This window comes from Atractosteus spatula, chromosome 5, assembly GCF_055471065.1.
Source record: "Atractosteus spatula isolate fAtrSpa1 chromosome 5, fAtrSpa1.hap1, whole genome shotgun sequence".
NCBI classification, from domain to species: domain Eukaryota; kingdom Metazoa; phylum Chordata; class Actinopteri; order Semionotiformes; family Lepisosteidae; genus Atractosteus; species Atractosteus spatula.
This window is the reverse complement of record NC_142710.1, coordinates 2,912,314-2,936,463: the sequence shown is the minus strand read 5'-3', so window position 1 is coordinate 2,936,463 and position 24,150 is coordinate 2,912,314. Positions and strand designations below refer to the sequence as shown.

Genomic DNA, 24,150 nt, shown 5'->3' with positions numbered 1-24,150 from the left:
TTATTCCCGTGTTTACAGTCTGGGTAACTGGAGACTGTGCTGTTCTGTTTCCTATGGTCAGATACGGGTTTTTCGCAGTAAACTCCAGTGAGCAGTATTTCTTGCGTTGTGAACGTCCGTATGTACACTGCTGTCCCCCAATGTTCCAGATGGTGTGTAATTGCGCATCAATCAAAACGCTGAGTGTCAGAAAAAAATAATGAGCTCGCTGATGCGTTTATGTAGAGCTTGTGATACTTTTCACAAGTCGTGAAAGTTGTGTTTAGTGTACCATTTCATCTGGTAGGGGATCCCTCTCTGTCACTCCTGACACACAGCTTTCCTCATGTTGCCGTGTCAGAGCACATCTGATCGACTGGTCTTCTCTCTTGCGGGATGATGGGACTCTTCCTCAGAGAGACGCTCCCACCTGCGTCCGCTCTTCATCAAGAGCAGAAACAACAGAAACAGACTACAAACTGCAATTAATTATGTTTTCCCAAACCGACTACTATAGCCCTCCACTCACTGGGGTATCTAAATCCACAGTGAACAAACTCCAGTCTGTCCAAAACTCAGCAGCCAGAATCCTGACCAGGTCTAGTGCAAGTGATCACATTACTCCTGTCCTGGAGTCCTTGCACTGGCTTCCTGTCCAATTCCGTGTGGACTTTAAGATCCTCAAGCTCACCTGTAAGACTCTGCATGGCTTGGCACAAATTGCAGTTTGTAGTCCGGTAAACGGTACCAAAGCATTCGGTCCAAGTCCAACAGACTATGGAATACCTTCTACCTCCAGGCAATAAGACTGCTAAGTAGCCAACCTGTACCTCCTTAGCAAATCACCTGTAATGGCTACATGGACACACAATTCTCACTATATTCAGAATAACTGCACTACATGTATATACTGCATACACCATGGACACATAACAGCTCTACTCACATTGAGTTTTATTCAATTTCAATAATGTAACCTCAATTTTGTGATTTTTGTGTTTTTGTGAATTTTTGTGATTTTTGTGATTCTTGTCATTTTTGTGAGCTCGCAGAAAAAGACATTTCATTGCCAGCAACTACTGCTGCACGCCTTATTTTTGTGCATTTGATAAATAAACTTTGATTGGATTTGATTTGACCTCATATGAAGTGGATTCAAAACTCAAGTTCATAACAAGAGTCTACCAGGAGTGGGGATTGAACCCACGAGGACATTTATTGTTGTGGTCATTCTATGAAGTGCTTTGAGAAGCCACTTTTAAAGGCACTATATAAAATAAAAATTATTAACATATACAGTCAAGTTGTTCACTCATCACAGAGCTCTTAAAAGGAAACACCCCAGGTGGCACTCGAACCCACAATCCCTGGCTTAGGAGGCCAGTGCCTTATCCATTAGGCCACTGGGGCCCATACTTCACAAGTGATTCATTCAGGTCAGATGACAATTAATATGTTTCTGCTTCATCAATAATTCTTGTGAAATTACAGATTTTATTCAGTAATAAGTTTACTGTGACCCGAGATGGACTGGTGTCCAGTTCTGGTGTTGCAGGTGTCACCTTGTTGTTGCTTCATCGCCCATTCCTGTGGAATTACAGATTTTAATGAGATGTTTTGTGAGATGTAACTGTGTGTGATTTTTGAAATGCAATTAATGATCGACAGTGACTGATGATCCGTTCCCGACACCCGAAGAAGGCTCCGCAGCCGAAACGTTGTGTCTTCTCTTTTCAGCAGGAATAAATGTTTACTTGTTCCCGTGATGTGTGATTATTGTTCCTGAAAACATCATTAACTGTGAAAGTTCCCCCTGAGAGTTTTGATCACTGCGTGTGAAAGAAAAGAAGAGCTCTTTCAGGTCCAATTCTGGATCGGAACCCCAGGCGAACTGAACCGACTGCTTCGGATCGGGACAGAGCCGGACGCTGCGGGTCGTTAGAACCGAGGGCGGGACTTCTATGGCGAACAGAAGAAAACCAAACCCACCGATCTTTCCACCAATTCAATAGTGAGGGACGTTCACTTATATACAAACAGCAGATCGACAACGTCAGAATCCTATATTAGTGTGTCCTGCATATTAAGTTACTAATTAAAAAAATAATGTCCAATAATAAAGAATAAAATGAGTTTATTTTTGAGTCAGATCTAGACTCAAGCAGGCGGCATGTTCTGGATTGCTGTTTCAGCTCTAACCGGAGACTGGAGTTTGTCTCATTTTCAATCACACATGAAATACTTTCACACACGAGGGGAAACAAGCCTGTGTGAGAAGTGTGGTTCGACCCCGTGCCTCTAGTGAAGACCGTCAATGGGATTAAAGACGAGCTTGTGCCCCGGTGCTCTTTTCAGAGGGGCTCCTTCCTGCACAGATTGCCGGTTGTTTAACATTTCACCATGGACGCATCAGTCTCATACTCTCAAGGTTGTGAGTTTGATCCCCACACGGGGCAGGGATGTAGTCCCTTTTACTCTTCTGACACAGGCGGCTCCTACACGAATGTTCTTGCCTACCTCGTGGAATGCGTGACCTTTCCAAGGGGGAAAAGCACAGCCCAGTGCTCGATCCGAGTCTCTGGGCTGTTTTTGTCCTTGTGCGTTTAACACAGAAGCACGTCTGACAGCAACAAATCAGACAGGATGCAGCAGGAGGCTGATTAGCTCGGTTTGTTAGAGTGTGGTGCTAATAACACTAGGATCATGGGTTTGATCCCTGTACGGGCCACTGTCTAACCTTTAATAAAACAGACACCTCTCTTTCTCAATTCACAGATGCAGAATTATACATCCTGCGTTGTTAATGAGAAGTTAAAAAATCAAAAAAATCTAAGACAGGCTTGTCACAATGACGTGTAAATCTTCTTAAGAGACTGTGAAAAAGTCCTGAGCAGGTGGGCCAGGCTGTGAAAGAGCATGTTTAATGTAGACAGAGCCCAGTCATCACTGAGCGAGGTGTATATAATATGGTCACAGTCACACGGAAATAATGTTCATATATTTAATGTTCATTTCAACATGAGCTGGAGCACAGCCACCATCCAGCCTTGTTAGTGCAGTAGGTAGTGCGTCAGTCTCATAATCTGAAGGTCGTGAGTTTGATTCTCACACGGGGCAGGGATCAGTGCCGTTTTGGGCTCTTCACAGATAGGGCATGAGACGTTCACTGTCACAAGTGTGTGTTCTTCACTTCCACGCCGAATACGAGGTGTTAAGTCCGCGATAAACAAGATTCGATTCCTCGCTATTATGCTCGGTGTCCACTCGCACATTTTTAAAATAATGATACATGAGAGCAGTGTCTCCACGACCGGATGTTGTAAACCAGCAGTCAGCCCGTCAGCTACAGCACCTGGCTATAACCTCATGACACTTGCTCTGCTGTGCTACTGAGGAGGGCTGGATATGTCTTGCTACAATAGAAAAAAAGACGGGTTCGTCCGGGATTTGAACCCCGGACCTCTCGCACCCAAAGCGAGAATCATTTAATCAATTAATAGTAAATTAAACACGAAGAGAGCAGGTTGGAGTGTAAATGATGCGGGAACGAGCCCGTGTTCGATACCCATCTCCCCTTTGGGAGGTAGTATTCACTACCAGTTTATGGGCGTCTTTACACATCCGAGAGCCAGTGAAAACACCATTTCCTCTCACATGGCCTGTGCTCTGTCGAAAGGACTTCTTAACGCGTTTTAAAACTCAAAACCGAAGCTGAAATAATCGTTTCCAAACGTGTTAGTAGCGTCTGTGGGGGAGCAGTAGCGGTACCACAGCTGGGAACACGTTCCTGAAGATAATCGAAATGAAAGCCAAATCCTGAACGATCAGCCCCGAGAGGAAACGTCTCCTGACAGGAAACAGAGCTCCCGCTCCTCGTTAGTATAGGGGTGAGTCTCCCCGCCTGTCCCGCGGGAGAACCATTTTAGAAGTTCATCCGAAGACGAAACAATTACGTTATTTTCTGCAATTTCCACCAATAAAGAGAAGTGGAAGTAATTTTGATTTATTCATAGGTCGTCTTTTCATCATGATGTGTATTTCTGCGTCAGTAGACTAGAAATAGTGGGTGTGTGAGAATGAGACTCACTGGCCTGTAAGAGGATCAAACCCACGACCTTGGCGTTATTAGCACCACGCTCTAACCAGCTGAGCTAACCGGCCTCGCAAGTCAGCTATCTACCGCTGAGTTTTCCTACCTTTTGCTTTCTTAGTGAATCCGCTGGTGGTGATCGATATATAGAGAGAGAAATAGCAAATTAATCACGCAGAGAAATGTTGGGTTGGAAATGATGCGGGAACGAGCCTGGGTCAATTCACGAGGAGTTGGGGATGTGTGTGTAGTCGTGGCCGAGTGGTTAAGGTGATGCACTAGAAATCCATTGGGGTCTCCCCATGCATGTTTGAATCCTGTTGACTACGTGTGTCTGTTTTTCCCTAATGTTAGATTCAAATAACATCAATTAACATTTGCATTCCTATCAGACTGGGCTGCACGTCTGTCCTATCTTTCTATCTGACAGGGAGTGTCTCTGTGTCACAGTTCTCGTCATTCGTGATCCTGCGCTTGAACTCGACCGGTTGCTGATCATGTCGGCTGACAGAGAGGCGCCTCAGGAACGGCCATTCAAATCTCCATCTCCAACTAAACCCCATTCCTCTCTCCCTTTCAGCATCATCGCCACAAGACTCAACTGGACCAGGGCTCCCCAGTACCCGGGCTGGGGACCCCCTCTCTGCTCCCAAGCCCAGCAGGCAATTGGGGGCAACTCAGTCCTGCTACAGGAGACCTCCCTCCAGGACAGGCAGGCTGCAGCTAGACCTAGTGCTGGGGGACCACTAGGGGGCGCTCTGGCCAACACCCTACACTGCAACAGGGCACTGGAGGACATGAGCTGCAGCCCCCTTCACCTAAAAAACCACCCTGTGGCTCAAGACACTGCGCACTGTCACACTCAAGAGACAGGACGGGACACCAGGTAACACTTGACCTTTGTTTATTTCCAACAATTAAATCAGCTGGGAACACAATCACATCAGGATTTAGAGTACAGGAGGAAAGCAAAGAGGCACACAGAACCAGTTTAATTACTTTCTAACTGCTCATTTTAAACCCCTTTGTTCCAATAAAATTATTTTTCTCCATAAAAGAGAAACTGATCGTCACTCCTCGACGTCTGTAGGCCCCTATGAGAAATCTGGTTAGTGGATTGTTTAACAATTTGAAATGATTCTTTCCGACGCCATTCTAAATGGATTTGAAAGATGTAATTGTGTGTCATTATTGAAATCTAGTTCACGATCAACAGTGACTCATGATGTTGGTTTCTGAAAATATTAGACTGTGACAGCTCCCCCTGAAAGTTTTGTACGCTGCCTGTGAAAGAATAGAACAGCTCTTTCAGGTTCGAGTCCGGCTCGGAACCCCAGGCGAACTGAACCGACTGCTTCGGATCGGGACAGAGCCGGAGGTGGGACTTCTGTGGTGAACAGAAGAAAACCAAACCCACCGATCTTTCAATAGTGAGGGACGTTCACTTATATACAAACAGCAGATCGACAAAGTCAGAATCCTACATTAGTGTGTCCTGCATATTAAGTTATATTAAGTTACTAATTAAAAAAATAATGTCCAATAATAAAGGGGGGTGAGCTCAGCTGGTAGAGCGTCCTTCTGCCTCCTCCAGGAGTGAGTTTAGAGCTCTGTGTGCCGACAGATCTCCTGTATCCACATTCGCTCCTTGCGGAGAGAGCGCTGTGCGATTGTTAAGCGTTCAACAGCCGCTCCTCCTGCTCATCTTCTCTTCGCATGAAGCGTGGCTCCGGCGTTCTCTGCTGAAATCTCATCTCCGCAGATCGGGAGTCGGAGGGCCAAGCGAGCCGCAGACGTGTCGGTGGCTGACGAGGGCTCGCTACTGAGGCAGGGAGGCCACTTCAGCCAGAAGGACTTGTGCGAGGTGAGATCTCAAAGACGGACTCCCAACAGAATCAAGGAGAAAAAGTATTGGTGAGATCAAAAGGCGGATTCAATATCCAGCAGGGAGCATCGCTAGATTAGGGAACAGACGCTTGAAATCCCTGAGTGGCTCATTTTCAAGAGCACTGCCACGTCTGGCCTCGTTAGCGCAGTAGGTAGTGCGTCAGTCTCATAATCTGAAGGTTGTGAGTTTGATCCTCACACGGGGCAGGACTGTGGTCTCTTTTGCTCTTCTGACAAGGGCAGCTCCTGTTCGCTCATACACTCGTGTTCTTGCCTACCTCGTGGAATGCGTGACCTTTCCAAGGGAGAAAAGCACAGCCGCATTAGCCGATCGGAGTCTCCAGGCTGTTTTTGTCCTTGTGCGTTTAGCACAGAAGCACGTCTGACAGCAACAGATCACACAGCTCATTAAGACTGGCCACATGTGTGCAGTATGTGCAGCAGTTTTTTCTCGAGTTTTGTGTTTTTTGTCATTTATTTGCTGCTAAATTTCGGTATAAAGTCAAATCAAACCGTCATTTTTCTACATGAAATGTATTCAGTTGCACAGTAAACAGAGACACTCAATTTCATCAAATGGGGAATGAAGTGGAGAATGAAAAATGATTTTTTTTAAATGACCAAACCTGCACTTAGTCCCTCGGGAAGGTAAATTCCTCACGACAGCGCGGTGACTCATCGGACCTAATCATCCAGGTGACTGTGGGGTTCAGGGGACCCCGAGCAAGGACCCCAACACTGGGACTGGACACCGGTTCATCATGGGTAACAGTAAACTTACTACTGAATAAAACCTGTAATTTAAAATACGTAGTGTTGTAGACATTATGAACATTTCCATGTACATGTAGACTTCTATCATTAGTGCTCTAAGGAGACAACATAAGAGAATCTGTGTCACCAGTGGGATTCGCCAGCCGGTGTCACTCTGGTATTCAAACTCGGACCTGTGATCGTCCTGGTTACTGTGCGGTTCCTGGGACTGAGTGTCCCTCTCCCGCCCTGAATTATGTGCATGGGACAGAGCTGATTACAATCAAAGCAAGGGGGATTAGCTCAAATGGTAGAGCATTCGCTTGGCATGCGAGAGGTAGTGGGATCGATGCCACAGGAGGGAAGGGCTGTCCAGTATTGCCGGCTGTTCGCTACATTATCGGATGACATGTTTCAAGCCCAAATCACACTCGTATATGAGAAACTATATATATATATAGTCTACAGCATATGAACATATATCTACTGTACATGACTACAAGCACCTTGTGGCTCGTTGGTCTAGGGACATGATTCTCGCTTAGAGTGTTCAAATCCCAAAGCCAAAAAAAAGATCATACCCCTAGACCAACGAGCCGTACAAAATCTTTCACCTCAAGTTTCACAGGTGTTCTTCACGCACAGAGACCCGGAGACAGACCACTGCAGTGAGTGCAGTTGGTTCGACTGACCAACGAGCCTACCCTTCCCCTCTCTCCTGCCAAATCTGTCGCAGATGCGTTTGGTTTTTATGAGCCATCTGATGGGTGAAGTTCAAAAAAGGCAATTCAAGTTTAATTTATCTAAACCCACGGGAACTTCTGAGACTCTACAGCTCTTGAAAGGAAACAGTGGGGCTGTTTCGCTACCTTTTATGTTTGCTTAGTGAATCCGCTGGTGATTATCGGTATAGAGAGATAGAAATCTCAAAACTGAGCACGAAGAGCGCGGGTTGGAATGGAAATAACGCGGGAACGAGCCCGTGTCAGTTCGGGAGAAGGCGGGGTTGTGCGGGTAGTCGTGGCCGAGTGGTTAAGGTGATAGAGAGGCGCCTCAGTAATGGCCTGGAGAGGAACAAGGCGCCCCTCAGAACGCGCGTCATTTCTCATCACACAGCGCCAGTAGCACAGTGCTGATTCACTGAGCAAAGACCATCGCTAGGTGGCGCTTGTGGAGCCGTAGATGTTGGTGAAACGATTATCTTCATTTAATCTGCTTTTCAACTGTTTATCATCTTTAAATCCACTTAATATGGAATATTAAGATGAAATGTTGTAACTATAAGGAATTGTTTGCAGCTGAAAATAATACGATATTTGAAATATTATCATATTGTCTATAGCCGGCAGTGGCGGCTAAAAATGAGGAAAATACACAGCAGTATTTCACCTTCTTCATAAACATTTTGTTGCTTATATAACCCAGCGCATCTGCGACAGATTTGAATGCCGGAGTCTTGCTGTATTTCTAATACCAGTGTGATACTCGAGAAACGTAGTGGGGTCGCAGTGCCTCATGGGACCGGGTGGCAAAGATGTTAGAAGTAAGGATGGCCGAGCGGTCTAAGGCACTGCGTTTGGGTCGCAGTCTCCCCTGGAGGCGAGGGTTCGAATCCCACTCCTGACATGCACAGCTTTTCTTTATCGGTATAAAATATAGAAATATAATAAATATATCACAGAGACATTCTCATCTTTTACAGTGTACTACAGTACTGCAGTGTAGTGGAATGCTTACTAGTTCAGCTGTAGCCAGTAACAGTTTGTTCCGGAATGGCTGGGATCCTAAATGACAGATTGGGATTTATTGTGACAGCGGATGGTGTGGATCTCACCGCTTGAGTTGAAATCATATCGTGTGAGTTCATACTGCAGCTCAGCCATTGCGCAGTAGGTAGCGTGTCAGTCTCATAATCTGAAGGTCGTGAGTTTGATCCTCACACTGGGCAGGGATCGGTGCTGTTTTGGGCTCTTCACAGATGGGGCGTGGGACGTTCACTCCCACACGCGTGTTCTTCACTTCCACGCCGAATAAGAGATGTTTAGTCCGCGATAAACACAGTTCGATCCCTCGCTATGATGCTCGGTGTCCACTCACACCTTTTTAAAATAATGATACATGAGAGCAGCAGATAAACTCCAAGTGGTGAAGGTGTCTCCACCACCGGATCTTGTAAACCAGCAGTCAGCCCGTCAGCTGCAGCACCTGGCTATAACCTCATGACACTCGCTCTGCTGTGCTCCCGAGGAGGGCTGGATATGTCTTCCTACAATAATAGAAAAAAAGACGGGCTCGTCCGGGATTTGAACCCAGGACCTCTCGCACCCGAAGCAAGAATCATACCCCTAGACCAACGAGCCATGTGAAAACTGGTTTATCAAATTTCAGGTGTTCACGCGCACAGAGACCGGAGACAGACCAGTGCAGTGAGACTCGCGCCGTTCGCTTGGACTAAACCAACGAGCCCACCCTTCCCCTCTCTCCTTCCAGTGAGCTCGCGGGGGGGTCATTCACTCGTGCCAGGTGGGTCCTGTTCGCTCATACACGCGTGTTCTTGCCTACCTCGCGGAATGCGTGACCTTTCCAAGGGAGAAAAGCACAGCCCAGTGCTCGATCGGAGTCTCCGGGCTGTTTTTGTCCTTGTGCGTTTAACACAGAGACACGTCTGACAGCAACAGCTCATTAAGACTGGCCACATGTGTGCAGCAGTTTTTTTCTCGTGTTTCTCTTTTCTTCATTAATTTGCTGCAATTATCGGTATAAAGTCAAATCGGTCAGGATCTCGGACTTTAATAAACGAGCACTTGGGTCTTACACTCTTTGCATAATTAGACCGTCAAAAGAAGCAGACCTTAATTTAAGATCGAAATATCAGAGTAGGTGTCCGAACTGTAGAGTCTTTATAATTTCCCCGCGAGGAAGGTCAAACAGATGACTGAAGCACAACAAAACAACACAATAAAAGTTTAGCCCAAGAATTTCAAAAAATACATTTCTCTGTCAGTAAGACCTAGACTCAAGCGGGCTGTGGTTTTTGTTGTAAACAGAGCACAGAGCACTTCTAAGACAGGCTTGTCACAGTGACGTGTAATTCTTCTTTAGAGACAGTGAGAAGGTCCTGAGCAGGTGGGCTAGGCTGTGAAAGCGCATGTCTAATGTAGACAGAGCCCAGTCATCACTGAGCGCGGTGTAGTAGTGCCGAGTGATCACTGTGTTGAAGTTAAAGTCTAAAGCGCTCGTGGAGCGGTAGATGTTGATGAAACGATTATCTTCATTTAACCTGTTTTCCTACTGTTTATCATCTTTAAATCCACTTAACATGGAATATTAAGGTGAAATTTTGTAACTATAAGGAATTGTTTGCAGCTGAAGATAATACGATATTTGCAATATTATCATACTGTGTATAGCCGGCAGTGGCGGCTAAACAAGAGGAAAATACACAGCAGTATTTCACCTTCTTCATAAACATTTTTTTGCTTATATAACCCAGCGCATCTGCGACAGATTTGAATGCCACTCTCTCGCCTTTTATAAAACAGACATCTCTGTTTCTCAATTCACAGACGCAGAATTACACATCGTGCGTTGTTAAAGAGGTCAGTCCTATACTTCTCAGAATTATAATATATTTATATTCCTAAATATCGTTCTCGTAACTCTAGGGGATTTCGTGAAAACGCTACAGGCCAAAATCGCTTTCGAGCTTCAAGCTAACTTCACCGCGGTCGCTCCCCGTCAGTATGGCGCACAGGAGGATCCCCGCTTTTCACGCGGGAGACCGGGGTACATTTCTGCGACGGGGCGCTGGTTTCATTTTTAACAAGCTGACTTCACTTACAATTAAACGTTTGTTTAAACTCATATCAGAAGAATAACGAATTCCGTTGTATTTTCCAACAGTAACGTGCAATTAAACAGGTGAAAACGCCATTTGCTTTCACTGCGATGTTATTGTGATTCCTGTCAGAAGCGCGTATGGACACGTGTAACTTCTCTCCAGTGTGATGACAGTTTCTGAAGCAGGGAGAGAGATCTTATATACATTTCCCTTCCAAAGGGGCAGTCGGTCAACTTTTAGAAGTTTTTCAAAAATCTGAGTTAGATTTTTTTTTTAATCCGTAATTGTTATTACAATCTCCTGCAAAAAGAAGGATGAAGATGAACTAAACGCTGAAACCTAAAAGATCAGCCCTGAGAGGAAATGTCTCCTGACAGTGAACAGATCTCTCGCTCAGCGGTAGACACGCGCTCCTCGTTAGTGTAGTTGTGTCTTTAAAAGTGGCTCAACTGTCTGGTTTCATCAAGAGTGGAAACAACAGAAATAGACTACAAACTGAAATTAATTACTTCACCATTAATGAATTTATATTACTCACTAACAGTTTATAGGCGTCTTTACACATCCGAGACCGGTGAAAACACCATTTCCTCTCACCTGGCCCATGCTCTGTCGGAAGGACTTCTTAACGCGTTTTAAAACTCAAAACCGAAGCTGAAATAATCGATTCCGAACGTGTTAGTAGCCTCTGTGGGGGAGCAGTAGCGGTTCCACAGCTGGGAACAAGTTTCTGAAGATAATCGAAATGAAAGCCAAATCGCCAAATCCTGAAATATCAGCCCCAAGAGGAAACGTCTCCTGAGAGGAAACAGAGCTCCCGCTCCTCGTTAGTATAGGGGTGAGTATCCCCGCCTGTAACCCGGAAGAATCTTTTTAGAAGTTCATCCGAAGATGAAACAATTCCGTTAATTTGCGGAATATTTCGATATTCTACCAATAAAGAGAAGTAGAAGTAATTTTGATTTATTTATAGGTCGTCTTTTCATAATAATGTATTTCTGCGTCGGTAGACTAGAAATAGTGGGTGTGTGAAGATGAGACTCACTGGCCCGTACGGGGATCGAACCCGCGACCTTGGCATTATTAGCACCACACTAACCAACTGAGCTAACCGGCCTCGTGAGTCAAGAATCTGCCGCTGAGTTTTCCTACCTTTTGTTTTCTTAGTGAATCAGCTGGTGATGATCGATATAGAGAGACAGGAATAGCAAATTAATCATGCAGAGAGATTTTGGGTTGGAAATGATGCGGGAACGAGTCAGTGTCAGTTCGGGAGAAGGTAGGTTTGTGCGTGTAGTCGTGGCCGAGTGGTTAAGGCGCTGGACTTGAAATCCATTTCAGTTTCCAAAACAAAGAGGCACCTCAGTAACAGCCTGGAGAGGAACAAGTCGCCACTCAGAACACGCATCATTTCTCATCACACAGTGCTGATTCACTGAGCAAAGACCATCGCTAGGTGGCACTTGTGGAGCAGTACATGTTGGTGAAACGATTATCTTCATTTAATCTGCTTTCCAACTGTTTATCATCTTTAAATCCACTTAATATGGAATATTAAGATGAAATGTTGCAACTATAAGGAATTGTTTGCAGCCTCAGATAATACGATATTTGCAATATTATCATACTGTGTATAGCCGGCAGTGGCGGCTAAACAAGAGGAAAATACACAGCAGTATTTCACCTTCTTCTTAAACATTTTTTGCTTATAAAACCCAGCGCATCTGCGACAGATCTGAATGCCGGAGTCTTGCTGTATTTCTAATCTCAGTGTGATACTCGAGGAACATAGTGGGGTCGCGGTGGCTCAATAAATCCTGAAATCATACAGTATGTATTCTAGGTACGAGGTTATGAAACAACATGACAGTAGCTGTGTGTCACCAGTGGGATTCACCAGCCGGTGTCACTCTGGTATTTAAACTCGGACCTGTGATCGTCCTGGTTACTGTGCGGTTCCTGGGAGTGAGAATGTGTCCCTCCCCCGCCCTGAATTAGACGCTGGTCCTTCTCAGGTCTGTGGAAGATCTCCACAGTCTGACTTGCTCAGGGTCAGATCTGGAAATGTTTTTCACAGGGCCTGTTAACTCAGTGTGGTGCTAATAACGCCAAAGTCGTGGGTTTGATCCCCGTACGGGCCACTGTCTCTACCTTGAACAGACTTTTCTTATTGTGAAGAAATCAGAATTACTTTCACTTCGTAAACCTGAGTCTAGATCTTGTTCAAAAAGAAGTGCATTTCTCTTAATTGTCGGAAATTGTTTAAAAAGTCGCAATTGTTTATTCTTCAGATAAACGTTTAAAGGTCTGACAGGAAACTGGCCATTTAGATATAAGGGGGTTTCAAATCTATTTTTTTGAAATGTGCTGCTTCATAACCGATATAATCACAGCCAATCTGGGAGCTGCGAGGCACCAGCTCATCCGTAATCTAACTGTCGTTCAGGTGGGTCTTCAATGCAGTCGATTCAGTTTGTATCCAAAAACTCCAAAACTCCTTTCCACGAGTAAACGTCGTCGGCAGGATTCCCACGGAGAGACGCCAGTGGATTTCTAGTCAATCGCCTTAAACACTCAGCCACGACTACAAACATGACCCCACTTTCTCCCGGACTGACACGGGTTCGTTCCCGCATCATTTCCACTCCAACCCGCTCTCTTCGTGATTAAGTTGATATTTCTATATATTTATAAAGATTAAGAAAAGCTGTGTGTTAGGAGTGGGATTCGAACCCATGCCTCCAGAGGAGACTGCAACCTGACCGCAGCGCCTTAGACCGCTCGGCCATCCTGACTGCTGACATACCTGTCAGCCAGTCCGATGAGCCACTGCGACCCCGCTACGGTCCTCGACTATCACACTGGTATTAGAAATACAGCAAGACTCCGGCATTCAAATCTGTCGCAGATGCGTTTGGTTCTTGTGAGCCATCTGATGGGTGAAGTCTAAAAAAGTCAATTAAAGTTTAATTTATCTAAACCCGCGGGAACTTCTGATTGCTGGAGAGACTCTACAGCTCTTGAAATGAAACAGTGGGGCTGTTTCGCTACCTTTTGTGTTTTCTTAGTGAATCCGCTGGTGATTATCGGTATAGAGAGATAGAAATCCCAAAACTGAGCACGAAGAGAGCGGGTTGGGCGCTCTCTGCTTAAATCTCATCTCAGCAGATCGGGAGTCGGAGGGCCAAGCGAGCCGCAGACGTGTCGATGGCTGACGAGGGCTCGCTGCTGAGGCAGGGAGGCCACTTCAGCCAGAAGGACTTGAGCGAGGTGGGATCTCAAAGACGGTCTTGCAACAGAAACAAGGAGAAAAAGTATTGGTGAGATCAAAAGGCGGATTCAATATCCATGAGGGAGCATCGCTAGATTAGGGAACAGACAGTTGAAAACCCCGAGTGGCTCGTTTTCAGATTAGGTTCATATTTGGCCTCGTTAGCGCAGTAGGTAGCGCATCAGTCTTATAATCTGAAGGTTGTGAGGTCGATCCTCATACGGGCCAGGACTTTTTTTGCTCATCTGACACAGGTGGTTCCTGTTCGCTCATACACTCGTGTTCTTGCCTACTTCGTGGAATGCATGACCTTTCCAAGGGAGAAAAGCACAGCCGCATTGCTCGATCGGAGTCTCCAGTCTGTTTTCTCCTTCTGCGTTTAACACAGAAGCATGTCTGACAGCAACAGATCACACAGCTCATTTAAGACTAGCCACATGTGTGCAGTATGTGCAGCAGTTTTTTGTCGTGTTTTGTGGTTTCTTTGTCAATTTGCTGCAATTATCGGTATAAAGTCAAATCAAAGGATCTCGGACTCGGATAAACGAGCACATGGGTCTAACACACTTTGCATGACATGACCGTCAAAGAAGCAGACCTTAATTTAAGATCGAATATCAGAGTAGGTGTCCGAACTGTAGAGTTTTTATAATTTCCCTGAGAGGAAGGTCAAACAGATGACTGTAGCACAATAAAACAACATAATAACAGTAACACAACAAAACAAAACTGAAAACAGTATCACAACACTGTGACAATGACACTGTACTGAACCAGTAACAAAACACTGTAACACTGTACTGAACCAGTAACACAACACTGTGTCAATTACACTGCACTGAATACAGTAACACAACATTATGAGAATAACACTGTACTGAACCAGTAACACAACACTGTAACACAGCACAAAAAGACACTGGTAATGTCTACGATTCGGATAAGAGAAGCTTTCATATCATCTCTGGGTGGAAATACTCCAATGTCACTGTTTAAGGTTTGGAAACAGCTGATTGGCTCTTTCCCTACATTATCACAGCCAATCAGAGAGCTCCAGGGCAAAAGCGTGTCTTTGATCCCAATGAAGGCTGTCCTACAGGCGTGAGTCCAAATTTTTTGATTTTTTTAAAATTTCTGTATTTCTTGTAACACTCTCCCGTGACAAATGAAGATGAAACATCCGAGAGCAGATGAGAACGTCATTTGTTTTCTCTTGGGCCATGCAAAATTGAAAGCACTTTTCAGCATTTAAAACCTCAACAAAAAAGCTGAAATAGCCTCTTTTGCAGGTGTTAGTAGTGCTGAAGAAGGAGTAGTGTCGGTAGCACAGCCGGAGGTTCTGACATTTATCGAAGTAAGCTTTATACCATTTCCTACTGATTCAATTCTATGGCATCCAAGAGACACTGTCATCCTTAGACAGGGGCTTGTGGTTTGGACTCTGCTTTCATTTTTCTTCTCCTTTCTTCCAGTTTTTATATTATTGTTGCAGTTTTTTTTTAACTACCAAGTATGTCGTGACGTGATGATTGTTCACATTTTTTCCGTGTTGTTCATGGTGCCATGTGATACTCTGTTTGTTCTGAAAAATCAATCGAGAAAATGAATATAAAATTTCGTCTGGAATAGTTTCACTTATGTGTCTTTATAAATAATAGCTATAAATTCTTTTTTGATTATTGGAGTTCGTGAGGGCAGTGACGGTGCCCGGCAGGAGGGGAGGAAGCGGCACACGGTGAGGAAGATGAAGGATCCAGGCTCAGACAGGGACTCGAGCTCTCGCTGTGCCCATGAGGAGTCCTCACGAGGCTCCTGCAGTCATGTTCACGGGAGACAGCGGGAGGAGACGGGGATGTCAGGGCGCAGGACGGTGGAAGTGGAGGAAGAGCGCACACAGGGGCTCGTCCGGGATTTGGAGCCGGGACGTCTCGCACTCGAAGCAAGAATCACACCCCTAGACGAACGAGCCCACCTTTCTCCCCTCTCTCCTGCCAGTGAGCTCGAGTGCGATTCCTGGGACAGAGTGTGTCCCTCCCCCGCCCTGATTTAGACACTGGCCCATCTCAGGTCTGTGGGAAATCTCCACAGTCGGACTTGCTGAGAGTCAGGGCTGGAAACATGTCGTAGGAGGCTGGTTAGGGGTTGTGCGTGTAGTCGTGGCCTAGTGGTTAAGGCGATGGATTAGAAATCCAATAAAATAACAATTAACGGAGTTGTTTATTCTTCAGATGAACTTTTAAACAAACATTGTTTTTTTTTAAACTGTAGTGAGGTGGTTAAAAAGTTACCAGTCTCCCCATCAATTCAAAGCGTGATCGATGCCCGGATCTTGCAACTTTTGCGCTCTATGTACTAGAGAGGACAGACTCCTGTCTCACTTGCAATGTTGTGTGGACTTTGCGTTGACCGCTGTAACATCTGTGTGACATCTCACCGCCACGTTTTCAATTTATACAACTGTAACTTAACCCTTCCACGGGAAACCTGTTAAAACAGGAGAACATCTGCGATGTATTTTATTGATTATTTATTTTCTAACACACAGGAGTCAATCTTAATTAAACCCACGTCAGAATGTGTCGCTTTCAACCCATTATTATATAATCCAGTTAGTGCCGAGCACACAGCGGGTGAGAGTACAGCACAGCAGAGCTTCGCTTCAACAGGACTCACAGGAGGGAAGGGCTGTCCGGTATCGCCGGCTGTTCGCTCCATTACCAGATGACATGTTTCAAGCCCAAATCACACTTGTATATGAGAAACTATATATATACACAGTCTACAGCATATGAATATGTATATACTTTACATGACTGTGAGGAATATGAAACGTAATAAAGAGCAAGCTGCTGAAATCGTTTATGAATTTTTGATTCAAGATTTTTTTATTTGCCATATACAACAAGTGTATTGGAATGCTTACTCGTTCAGCTGTAGCCAGTAACAGTACAGAAAAAAAAATAGGCACAAATGACAAACAGACATGGACAATAAATTTAGACAATAGACGTTTTAATACAGCCTAGACAGGTCACAGTGCAGACAGCGCAGTACCTTACAGTGCAGGTGCGAATATGAGCTGTTTAAGATGCGGGCTGCTTGGGCGAAGACACTGTTTTTGAATCTATTCAAAATCCATCTCTCAGACCCCAGGGGTGAAAACAGATCATGGCCCGGGTGAATTGGGTCCTGAAGTATAGCTCGAGCCCAGTTGTGGCAGTGGTCGAGATCTATCTGGTCGATGGAGGGTGGCTCGTTCCCAGTGATTTTCTGGGCAGACCTCACAACCCTCTGTATGGCTGTTCTGTCCTGTACTGTGGCTCCACCATACAACACCGTAACACCACCAGACAGGACACTCTCAATCGGATTACAGTAACAATTAGTAAGTGTTGTCTTGCTCATCCCCCACTTCCTTAACTGTCTCAAGAAGTGAAGGCGCTGGTGGGCTTTAGTGAGGATGGCAGCAGTGTTCTCTGGCCAGCTCAGCCTCTCAGTGATCTGGAGGCTGAGGAACCTGAAGGTGCTGACAGTTTTAACTGGAGCCCCCTGAATGATTATGGGTGTATGACGTCCTCTGTGCCTCCCGAAGTCCACTATAATCTCTTATGTTTTGGCGATGTGAAGTGTGAGGTTCTTGTTGTGGCACCACTCCATCACGTTTCATCACTGTTGCTGATAAGACCGATGACTGTGGTGTCATCAGCAGACTTGGTGATGCGGTTGCTGTTAAATCTGGCCACACAGTCGTGTGTAAATGGAGAATACAGCCAGGGGCTCAGGCAGCAGTGTGTCCCCCTGTGTTGAGGATCAGAGGGGATGAGGTTTTGATTCCAGTCCTCACCACTTGGGGTCTGCCTGTCAGGAAGTCCAGGACCCAGTTGCAGATGGAGTTGTTGAGGTCCAGATCCCTGAGCTTGACCACCAGCGTGCCTGGCACAGTTGTGTTGAAGGCTGAGCTGAAGTCAATAAATAACATCCTGGCACAGGTGCTCCTCTTGTCCAGGTGGTGTGAAGGGCCAGTGAGACAGCATCGTCCACTGACCTATTATTCCTATAAGCAAACTGCAGGAGGTCCAGGGAGTCCGGGACAATACTGCTGATGTGTCCCCTCACCAGTTTCTTCTGTGCCGGTGGCACTTCATGACTACTGAGGTGAGTGCCACCGGGCGGTAGGCATTCTGACACGACACCTTGGTTGCCTCAGGCAGGGGCACGATAGTAGTTCTCTTGAAGCACAGTGGGACAGTAGACAGGGATAGTGACATGTTAGATATTACAGTGAAGACAGGGGGCAGCTGTGCTCTGCCTGCCTTTTAAACACAGGAGGTGAGGCCATCAGGGCTCGCAGCCTTGTGTGGCTCCACCTGTCCGAAAGCTCTCCGTACCTCCTGTTCAGACAGCTGCAGCACAAACTCCCCAGGCTCACTGGGCATTCTGGGTGAAGGGTCTGTGTTGTGAGCATCAGACCTGGCATAGAAGTTGTTTAGTTGGTCAAGCAATGAATCATCAGCTGTTGTTTTAACACCCATTTGTCCTTTATAATTAGTGACAGCCCTCAGGCCATTCCAGAGGTGCGCTGTGTTAATGCCCCCACATTGTGATTCAAGCCTGTCTCTGTCGTCCCTTTTCGCATGTCTGACGGCCCTCTCCAGGTCACACCTGGCTTTCCTGTACAGCCCAGGGTCTCCAGAGTTGAAGGCCACAGACCGCTCCTTCAGCTTGGCTTATACAAATACAAATGTCAACACAGTATTTGATACACTGTGTAACTGTATTATCATGATTATGACAAGGTAGAATCACTTAAACGAACTGAAATTGTTCATATATACCATGAGATATTTTGAAACATTAAATGTATTTTACAGCTAATTTCTTGCTTTCATTTCTCCTACACGCAGTATTGTTATTAACAGAAACTACGAAACGAAGAAGAAACACCAGATACTGAGCTCTGGCTCGTTCATTCCAGTGTTGACTTGTCTTTGGCGACACCTGGTGGCCACAGCGGTCAGTCCGCCACGTCGCCCGTGAACAGGCAGCGCGCGTATTACAGCCTGGAAGACGCACAGAGGGAAACCGGTTTCATTTCTGTCTCCTTTCTAATCCACTCCGGGATGGAATGATGAAAGTGGGAGACATTTTTCCCCCGTCACCCACGACACGATCCACACTCAGACTGCTTGGTCATAACTCCCGCTTGCTTTTTACTCCATTTCTGAACGTTGTTTGCCCTATGTACGGTTCAAAGTTTTGTGGTCATCAGTTTAATGCGCTTTATATGACTTCGCGTGGTGTTCTGGTCTCTTGTCCGGTGAGTTATGAAGATGAGATCTTCCCTTTTCTTCAGCCCGGCGTTTTAATCTTTTGGGGGAATATGGTCTGAGTTGCAACAGTCACACGGAAATAATGTTCATAGAAATAATGTTCATTTCGACATTACCTGGAGCTCATTCCTCTTCCAGCCTCATTAGCGCAGTAGGTAGCGCGTCAGTCTCATACTCTGAAGGTCGTGAGTTCGATCCTCACACGGGGCAGGGATTGATGCTGATTGGGGCTCTTCACAGATGGGGCGTGAGACGTTCACTCACACACACGCGTGTTCTTCTCTTCCACGCCCAATACGACATGTTTAGTCCGTGAAAAACACGGTTTCCACTCGCGCGTTTTAAAAATAATGATTCATGACGGCTCATGTTCGCTCATGCACGCGTGTTCTTGCACGTGGAATGCGTGACCTTTCCAAGGGAGAAAAGCACAGCCCAGTACTTGATCGGAATCTCCGGGCTGTTTTTGTCCTTGTGCGTTTAGCACAGAAGCACGTCTGACAGCAGCAGATCACACAGCTCATTTAAGACTGGCCACATGTGTGCAGCAGTTTTTTTCTCGTGTTTCTGTTTTCTTCATTAATTTGCTGCTAATTATCGGTATAAAGTCAAATCAGTCAGGATCTCGGACTTTAATAAACGAGCACTTGGGTCTAACACTCCTTGCATAACAAGACAGTCAAAGGAAGCAGACCTTAATTTAAGATCGAATATCAGTAGGTGTAGGTGTCTGAACTGTAGAGTTTTTAAAATTTCCCTGCGAGGATGGTCTGCGCTGTTATTGTGATTCCTGTCAGAAGCGCGTGTGGACACATGTAACTTCTCTCCAGTGTGATGACAGTTTCTGAAGCAGGGAGAGAGATCTTATATACATTTCCTTTCCCCACTAATCTGACTACTATTCCAAAGGGGTAGTCAACTACCAACAATTCCCTTCAGTTATGCTCCACATTAATGTTCCATATGAAGTGGATTTAAAACAGATTTAAGGTGATGTTCGTGTAGTCGTGGCCGAGTGGTTAAGGCGCTGGACTAGAAATCCATTGGGGACTAGAAATCAATGAGGGACACATCCTGTAAAGAAACCATCTTTAGATTTTTTTGTGTTTTCCTGAGTCTTCATTTAATCTGCTTTCCTACTGTTCATCATCTTTAAATCCACTTAATATGGAATATTAAGATGAAATGTTGTAACTATACGGAACAAGTAATAGGTTTATTCCATGCTGAAAAAGAGGAAGAAAGAGAACACAACGTTTCGGCTGTGGAGCCTTCTTCAGGTGTGAATATATAAGGAATTGTTATATAGGAATTGTTTGCCTTATAGTTTGGAACCTATTAGGAATTGTTTGCAGCGGAAAATAATACGATATTTGCAATATTATCATATTGTGTATAGCCGGCAGTGGCGGCTAAAAATGAGTAAAATACACAGCAGTATTTCACCTTCTTCGTAAACACTTTTTTGCTTATAAAACCCAGCGCATCTGCGACAGATCTGAATGCCGGAGTCTCGCTGTATTTCTAATACCAGTGTGATACTCGAGAAACGTAGTGGGGTCGCGGTGTCTCATAGGACCGGCTGGCAGACTTGTCAGCAGTCTGGATGGCCGAGCGGTCTAAGGCGCTGCGTTCAGGTCGCGGTCTCCCCTGGAAGCGTGGGTTCGAAATCCCCTCCTGATACGCACAGCTCTTCCTTATCAGTAAAAAAATATAGAAATATAATAAATATAGCACAGATATCTCTTATCTTTTCTCCTTAGAGCACCAGTGAAGGAAGCACTAAGTACTGCACACCGAAAATGCTTCTACAACATCTCGCGAGCTCAGCCCTGAGCATGAACTGCAGGAGCTGTGAATCAGAACATTTCAATTCATCTGATCAGTAAATGAATATGCAGGACCCGTTAATATAGGGTCTCTCCTGTTCGCACAGTATATAACTGAACGTCCCTCGTAATTTGAAAGAGACCGGATAAGGACACGGAGCTACTAACGCGATTCGGGCAATTAGTCCCGAGACAAGCGAGTCCAGCGGCTGCGGGTTTGAAGGTGAACGTGTCTCGTATTCTAAGGGCTTCTGCTTCCACTGATGAATGATAGAGCTTCGTGGGGAGATCCTTCAGACGATCAGGCGAACACGTCGCTCTTTCGGTCACGTGTAGAGGCTACAGTTGTGTCAGCAGTGCGCTAAATGTAAGTGCATCTGTAGCGCTTCATCGCAGAGATTTTTGTTTTAGCGCACCGTTACAAGGGCCCAGACAACTTATTCTCTGAACCCCCGAATTGCTCCACAACCGGGGGAAACCCTGTTTTCCCTCGAGAGCCACCAGTGCACGGTCCCATCACACTCAAGAACACAACAAATATCTTTAGTGAAGATCCAGAAGTGCCAGAACAAATTGAAAACTTGCACTGTATTTGAATACGAATTTCCTTCAGTTCAGCTCTCTTCAGTCCCCAGGATAGCCGTGCGAGTGGCGAACACAGTTGGCCATGCCCCTCGGACCACACGAAATTAATGTAATTTTATTTATTGCACATCTGCAGTCATTGTTTACATGTCTGCATCGTTTACATTAGAACTGTTTACTTGTACACTGTCTACTGTCTGTATATTGTCTTGATGCACTGTCTGCACTTTGTGTTTTTACACCTGTTTCAACAATCGACCGTAAGAAGAGAAGTCCTGTCACTGGACACGTATCTAAGTAATTAATTCATATAATTAACGTAAATTAACAATTAACGGAGTTAAAACGTTGTTTTTTTTTAAGTTAAAAAGTTTCCCGTCGGGTAATCAAACTCCGATCTCCCCCGTGACAGGCCGGGATACTCACCACTATACTAACGAAGAGCGCGTGTCTGTCGTTGGTCTTGAGCTGTTTCCTGTTTACTTCCTCTCAGGGCTGGTGTTTTCCAGTTCGGCCTGTTAATATGATTCTTCACAGAAATGAGAATGAAAATGTGGAGAGATGTTATACGAATTTCCTTTTTCCGACTAATCTAACTGCTACTCCAAAGGTGAAACCCGTCAATTCTTAAAAGGTTTTTGAAAATCTGCCTGAATACGATTTTGTTTAAAAATCTTTCTGTGTTTATTATAAGAATCTCCAGCCAAAAAATAATGAACTTCTGAAAACAATGAAACTAAAAGGATGAAACCAAGCGCTCTTAGTTACTGAGTGTTCATGAGCGTCAATAAACAACTGAAAGCAAGTGAAATCACCGTGTGCTTTCACTGTTCCCAAGCTCAGTTAAAATAACTTTCCAGCGTTAGAAACCTCATTAATAACAACTGATTCTACACGTGTTAGTAGTGTGTGAGGAGGAGCGGTAAATAAAGTGTATTAACATACACAGTCAAGTTATTCACTCATCACAGAGCTCTTAAAAGGAGACACCCCAGATGGGATTCGAACCCACATCAAAAATTAACATTTAAATTGCTATCAGAGAGGGTTGTACGACTATTGCATCATTTTATCTGAGAGGGAGACTTTCTGTGTCACAGTTCTCGTTATTCGTGATCCTGCGCTTGAACTCGACCGGTTGCTGATAATGTCGGCTGACAGAGAGGCGCCTCAGTAGCGGCCTGGAGAGGAACAAGGCGCCACTCAGAACGCGCGTCATTTCTCATCACACAGCGCCGGTAGTGCAGCTTGACACTCGAAGGCTCCACGAGAGCCTTCTTTTCTTCTCAGCAGAGAATAAACCTTTACTTGCTCCTTAATTAACGAGAGTCTACCAGGACTGGGGATGAAAACCACGTGGTTTTTATGTCTCTTGGATCTTAAGTCCAATGCTTTTACCGCTCAGACTTTCTGCTCAATTACAGCACTAGAAATGTTCTGATTCAGGGCTTCTGCGGTTTCTGCTAATTACACGCAAGTGGGAGACTCCCTCTCTGAAGAGTCCCGTCTCCCTGCAAGAGAGAAGGCCAGTCAATCAGATGTACTCTAAAAAGCCAACATGAGAAAATCGCAGTGTGTCAGGAGTGGTTTCTTAAAAGCAGAAAATATGAGGAGAGCTAGACGTATGTTTTTGTAATCACGGAATAAATCAGGACTTGTCCGCGATTGGAGGCCGGGACCTCTCGCAACCAAACAGGAAGTCTAGACCAACGAGCCAGAGAGATCGTGCGTGCTCTGATTTCAAGTGTGTTTTTCACGAGTGTGCGATCGCACAGAAGACTCGAGAGGGATTTAATGTGCATGGGACGGAGGTGATCACTAGCACAGGAAGGGGGATTAGCTCAAATGGTAGAGCGCTCGCTTAGCGTGCGAGAAGTAGCGGGATCGATGCCTGCATCCTCCAGCCTTTTCGCTCTATGTACTAGAGAGGACAGACTCCTGTCTCACTTGCAACGTTGTGAAGACTTTGCGTCGAGCGCTGTAAGGACGCGATGACCTCTCACTGCCACGTTTTCAATTTAAAGAACTATCCCTTCCACGGGAAACCTGTTAAAACAGGAGAAAGTCTGCGATGTATTTTGTAGATGTAGCGCAGCGCTGATTCACTGAGCAAAGACCACCGATAGGTGGCGTTAATGGAGCGTTAGATGTTGTTGAAACGATTGTCTTCATTTAATCTGTTCTCCAACTGTTTATCATCTTTAAATCCACTTAATATGGAATATTAAAATGGTAGAATTTTAATCACAAGGTAGAATCACTTAAATGAACGAAACTGTTCATTTATACCATGAGATATTTTGAAACATTAAATGCATTTTACAACTACTTTCTTACTTTCATTTCTCCTACACGCACTATTGTTACGAACAGAAACTAAGAAAGAAGAAGAAACACCAGATAGTGAGCTCTGGCTCATTCATTCCAGTGTTGACTTGTCTTTGGCGACACCTGGTGGCCACAGCGGTCAGTCCGCCACGTCGCCCGTGAACAGGCAGCGCGCGTATTACAGCCTGGAAGACGCTCAGAGGGAAACCGGTTTCATTTCTGTCTCCTTTCTAATCCGCTCCGGGATGGAATGATGA

General features: G+C 45.3%; 8 non-coding genes across 8 annotated transcripts; 5 read left to right on the top strand and 3 right to left on the bottom strand.

The window, feature by feature from the left end:
- Positions 1-1,316: 1,316 nt before the first annotated feature.
- trnar-ccu (transfer RNA arginine (anticodon CCU)) lies at positions 1,317-1,389 on the bottom strand. Its single transcript has one exon. It is a non-coding gene; the product is annotated as a tRNA-Arg (tRNA).
- A 1,634-nt stretch (positions 1,390-3,023) lies between these two features.
- trnam-cau (transfer RNA methionine (anticodon CAU)) lies at positions 3,024-3,096 on the top strand. Its single transcript has one exon. It is a non-coding gene; the product is annotated as a tRNA-Met (tRNA).
- Positions 3,097-6,090: 2,994 nt separating this feature from the next.
- trnam-cau (transfer RNA methionine (anticodon CAU)) lies at positions 6,091-6,163 on the top strand. Its single transcript has one exon. It is a non-coding gene; the product is annotated as a tRNA-Met (tRNA).
- Positions 6,164-8,252: 2,089 nt separating this feature from the next.
- trnap-ugg (transfer RNA proline (anticodon UGG)) lies at positions 8,253-8,335 on the top strand. Its single transcript has one exon. It is a non-coding gene; the product is annotated as a tRNA-Pro (tRNA).
- Positions 8,336-8,997: 662 nt separating this feature from the next.
- On the bottom strand, positions 8,998-9,069 carry trnap-cgg (transfer RNA proline (anticodon CGG)). Its single transcript has one exon. It is a non-coding gene; the product is annotated as a tRNA-Pro (tRNA).
- A 4,193-nt stretch (positions 9,070-13,262) lies between these two features.
- On the bottom strand, positions 13,263-13,345 carry trnal-cag (transfer RNA leucine (anticodon CAG)). The gene has a single exon. It is a non-coding gene; the product is annotated as a tRNA-Leu (tRNA).
- Positions 13,346-13,975: 630 nt separating this feature from the next.
- On the top strand, positions 13,976-14,049 carry trnai-uau (transfer RNA isoleucine (anticodon UAU)). Its single transcript has one exon. It is a non-coding gene; the product is annotated as a tRNA-Ile (tRNA).
- Positions 14,050-19,288: 5,239 nt separating this feature from the next.
- Positions 19,289-19,361, top strand: trnam-cau (transfer RNA methionine (anticodon CAU)). Its single transcript has one exon. It is a non-coding gene; the product is annotated as a tRNA-Met (tRNA).
- The last annotated feature ends 4,789 nt before the right edge of the window (positions 19,362-24,150 follow it).